Source organism: Mirounga angustirostris, unplaced genomic scaffold (assembly GCF_029215605.1).
Source record: "Mirounga angustirostris isolate CCGP_5_RB_7025 unplaced genomic scaffold, mMirAng1.0.hap1 SCAF_8, whole genome shotgun sequence".
Taxonomy (NCBI): domain Eukaryota; kingdom Metazoa; phylum Chordata; class Mammalia; order Carnivora; family Phocidae; genus Mirounga; species Mirounga angustirostris.
In genome coordinates, this window is record NW_026991716.1 from 137,521,496 (window position 1) to 137,526,570 (window position 5,075).

A 5,075-nucleotide genomic window follows, 5' to 3' on the forward strand; every position below is an offset into this window, starting at 1 on the left:
TCTTTTTAGGGACATATACAAACAGTTTTAATGTTGTTGAAGGGCAAGGTGCTCATTATAAATATCTCTGAGAATCTGCTCAATTGACACTTTTGAGATTATAAAAGTTATTTCCTATCCTCATCCTATTGTAATATTATTAAATTCAGGTAAGAATTTAGTATATGCAGGCAAAATGTCTAAAAAAATAAAGGCTTACTTCTCTTAAGATAGTCAATAACTCAGTATTTTTATGCTTTTGCCAAAGTGACATTGACCCTCTCCTATTAGTGGCAGGCTGTATATTGTTTTCTCATTGGGGTAAACGTCTACCAAAGAAATAGGAAATTTATTATTATAAATTCATAATTAAAAGGTAAAAAAACAACTACTGTGTGTGTATACAATTGTTGACTTCCTTTCATCCCCCCAGATTGGCTGATGCCTTAATTTGGGCATTTCTGCTGTGAACCTTTCTTCTCTTTCTACATAAATGCATTGAAAGCTTATTAAAATGAATTCCCTCCGCCCTCTGACTCTGAGGGATGTCCAGCTTCAGATAATCACCTGTTGATAGCTACAGAGAGTAAGTCAGTGTTTCTCCTATAGATGTGCAGCCCACCAGGACCAGTGATAGGGCTGCGTGCGCAGGTAAGATGCTCCTCCCTCCGAGTCTGCACTCCCTGACACCCATGGCTCGATTTCAAAAGCACAATGCTCAACCATCGGAAGAATCTGCTCCACGGCTCTGCTGTTGACAGCTCTGGGGGACTTCTGAGCAGCTCTCCTCACTCAGGTGCATTCGATGCCAACAACCTAACAAAGGAACCAGCTAAAAATTCAGTGTTCAGACAACGGTCCATTGTTTGGTCTGTATGACTTCAAATAGCAGTCTGGCCTATTTCCTTTTTTTTTTTTCCTAACCCTATTGACTAAATTAGTCTATTATTTTAACATGATATAGAATTTTTGAGTCACAAAAACCTACTCCCATTTTTAATTTTTTGCTGGATACACTTATTCCAGAACACGTGACTTCTTTGCCCGCGAGCAGTATTTTACCAGCTTTTACCAACACAGCTTGTGCTTTACCTGCACAGGGCGAGGGAAATACATGAGCCTTGAGGGCTGGCCCGGGCTGTCCTTCTCCTTTTCCAAGGTCATAGGAGAGGACAGCTTTGCCTGCCGCACCATCCCATGTGCTCCATTGTCAACAGGTTGTCGTCCCACCCAGGTGACAACTTTCTCTCTCGCCTCCTCTGACCTCCCCAGCTACCTGGGAGTTCCCAATTCCTCCATCTCCCCCAAGTAATACACATGCATCACGGCGACCACCTGGACACCACTCTCACCTGCACAGCGGGGAGCCTCTCGAGGTAGGGTGGGGACAGAGCACAATTTCCACATTGAGGACAGCTTGGTCCTGAGCTCCCTGCTCTGCACCAGCCACTAGAGGCTCTAACCCTTTGTGTGGGCCAGGCATGGCTGTCATATTCTTGGTCATGCTTGCACTTCACAGCAACCCTGTGAGATTGGCAGGGTCAGAGCCTCTGTCCCATTTTCCAGGAGAAAAAAATGGAGGCTCATCAAGATTAAGTGATTTGCCCCAAGGCAACCAGCTAGGAAATGGCAGAGACAGGCCTCAAACCCAGGTCTTTCCATCAGGCCAAAGCTATTCTGAGGGTCTCAGTGGCTCATGGTGCTTCAGAAACCCTATTCTGAAGACCACCTCTGCTCCTCCTCGTTCATTCATTTGACAAACACTTTGTAAATACCTTCTATGTGCCAGGCACAGTGCCAGACTCTGAGGAAACATGCATCACACGTGATCAGGTGGGTCACAGTCTAGTGCAAGGAACAGATGGACGCCATGCCAGGGAGTCTTGAAAGAGGATCCCTAATCTGTTTCAAATGAAGGAACTGGATTCGATGGGCTCCAGGACCACTTTCTGTCCCCACTATTCTTTGGTTCTATAACCACAGAGCCCAGCAAAACTGTCATGATTCTGAGGGGGTGAAGAACACAGAAAATTGAACTTCATAAATAATCCCGATATTTCTCCTAAACCTCTCAATTAAAATGTCCCAATTGAGCTATTTACCTTTCCTCTTTTATTCCCTACTATGGGGAAGGCTGATAAAGAATGGGAAAATGGCTCAAAGTCAGGTGACAGGAAGGAAGCTAGATGCCACTTGGGGCTCCAGTGGCGAGCCCAGCATGGTCTTCCATGCGTGGGAGGCCGGGACTTCACAGCACCTGCCCTTGGGCTCAGGGCCACCTGCCAGCCACGCTCCCCCACCGGTTGTTAGCCACCTCCCTGGAAAGAAAAAGTCACAATTTCTGAACAAGCTCTAGATCTGCCCTCATGCCCACACATGCACACAGACCAACAAGTTGAAAGGAATCACTGACAAGGGAGCTGACACCATCTGTCCCTCAACCTTGACCTTCAGTGGCAAGAGTAAGGAGGTGTGAGAAGCAGGGCCGCTAAAGCTCGTGTGCTGCTGGGAGGCGGGCCCTAACCTGGGGGTCCATGCATGCAGCCCCCATTCCACAGCACCCCCCAACCTCCCTCAGAGGGCCAGCACACGGTGAGCGGGGCAGGAGCTAGAGCAGTGGCCAGGGGCAGCTACGTGGGGACTCTGGGTGTGTGTGGGGGGGGAGTCTTATAGTCTCACTTGGGTCCCATGAGCCTTTGGAGTTTGTTCAAGGTCTCCAAGTCTGGATTCTCCAAATAGCCAAGGATATGCTGACTGACCGTTCACAGGGGACCACTTGAGTCTTCCTGGGGGTCCTGGGGGGTTACATGGCTGGGATAAGACACTCACATTCGCCTGATAGGTGCCCCTCACCCCACCTCACCGTATTAACCATGCATTTCTGATGTTTTGTCATCTGAGGCCTTGCTGACCCTGCAGTCTGCTCCTCCTGGCCCATTTCTAGAGAGAGTAAATTCCTAGACCTTGCCTGTGAGTGCAACTTTCATCCTGAACACACCCCCACCCCTACCTCCTCTGGTGGCTCTCCCACTCAGGGTTCCGTGCCCCAGTTCTCATCACCCCAGGGCCAGGTTCCAGACAACTAGGGACAGCCCTGACACTCTGGAGCCCACTGGAATTACTTAAACTAGCCAATCCTCAGCCTGCTTGCCCCGCTTCACCCATTCCTTGCCCTAAGAACTGCAGTAAAGTCTCCTGTCTGTGATTCCTTCGCCCCCTCTGCCTCCTGGTGTTGCCCTGTGTGCCACGGCAAGCCTCTTGGGATCTGTGACAATCCGTCTCCTTATCTGTTGGCCTTACCATACCTGAATAACAATAAAACCTACATTTTAAAATACACTGTCCCAGGGTGCCTGGGTGGCTCAGCCAGTTAAGCGTCTGCCTTCGGCTCAGGGCATGATCCCGGGGTCCTGGATGCAGCCCTGCATCAGGCTCTCTGCTCGTCAAGGATCCTGCTTCTCCCTCTCCCTCTGCCTGCTGCCCTCCCCCCCCACTTGTGTTTGCTCTCTTTCTCTGTCAAACAAATAAATAAAATCTTTAAAAAATAAATAAATAAAATACACTTTCTCGTGGATAATCTCTGCCAGAAAAATCTTTCCTGACCTTTCTCCTGGCCAGTTTATACACATCTGTATCGTAACTGTTAATGTCATGGTCATCAACTCATCTTGTCTGTACAAAGCAGACCATTACAGGATGTGGGTAGAACATGGCGGAGGCCGTACGGATACACACTGCACGCTCTCCGCCCAGGGTTTGGCGCATCTTAGGTCTGACCATGTTGGTGACAAAGGCTGCTTCCGACTCTCTCCAGGCCGCTCCTCATCCCAACCTCCAATAATTTTCTACCACTTCTTGGAACAATAATACTCGCCTCTAGGAATCCCCAGGCCTCAAGACTGGTAGGGACGGGGCTGCCAGGGTCTAGTTTCCTGAGAGGTCAGGGAGCCTCAGGAGAAAGGACTCATCCTACCTGGAGGAAGAGACAGAAGACAAGCTCATCCAGTAGCTGTGTCCCGGCTGCTGAAGAGAAAGAATAATTCTTTCACTTTGCTTTGTTTCTGGTCCGGCATCCCGTGGACTTATATCTGCATCCTGAAAACCCAAAATAAGCTGCTCTCTTAAAACTCCATACAACATCAGCATCCAGGGCAGTGAGACTGACAGCTTACGGAACACAAACATTGACCTCCAGTGAATGGTGTGCATAGGGAGGAAGAGCACTGGTGTCCGCAGCTGACTTAGAAATGCATAAGAACAAGAAGACGGGCTGGTGGACATGTAGATGCAAAGACAGGGAGAAAAAGGTGAGGTCAAGTGGTGGACATGCTCATGAGCTCCCTGGAGACCTGGTCCTTTGCTCAGCTGAGGGACTCGGCGCATGTCCTGAATCCTGCCTTAAGAGAGCTGATAGAACACCAATTACAGTGCTCACTTTGGCAGCACATATACTAAAATTGGAACGATACAGAGAAGATTAGCATGGCCCCTGCACAAGGATGACACTCAAATTCGTGGAGGGTTCCATATTAAAAAAAAAAAAACCACACCAATTACAGCTGGAAATGCCTGTAATTTTTAAATTACTGTACAGATTTGTTTTGATCAGGAAATTTCAGATCCTGAACTATAATTAAATGTGCCATTTTTCAAGATCAAATCTCCCTTTTGTAAAATATTGCTTCCTCTGAGGTAGCAGGGTTCATATTATCTAACAAATGTTGAGCAAGAAACAGAAAACATTTTAAATTAAATATTATCAAAGTTCTCTCCCAGACCCATGGCCATAATACCCTCCCTCTCCTCAGTGATGAACAGATTCCTACCCCAGGAAGCCCAGCGATCCATGAAACTCCCCCAAACCAGGCCTTAGTCACTGCACAACTGAGAAGCCATGGTTTTTTTTTTATTTTTTTATTGTTATGTTAATCACCATACATTACATCATTAGTTTTTGATGTAGTGTTCCATGATTCATTATTTGCATATAACACCCAGTGCTCCATTCAGTACGTGCCCTCCTTAATACCCATCACCAGGCTAACCCATCCTCCCACCCCCCTGCCCTCTAGAACCCTCAGTTTGTTTCTCAGAGT

General features: G+C 47.6%; 1 non-coding gene across 1 annotated transcript; it reads left to right on the forward strand.

Moving 5' to 3' along the window:
- Positions 1–4,406: 4,406 nt before the first annotated feature.
- LOC123838003 (U6 spliceosomal RNA) lies at positions 4,407–4,513 on the forward strand. Its single transcript, XR_006789347.1, has one exon. It is a non-coding gene; the product is annotated as a U6 spliceosomal RNA (small nuclear RNA).
- Positions 4,514–5,075: the final 562 nt, after the last annotated feature.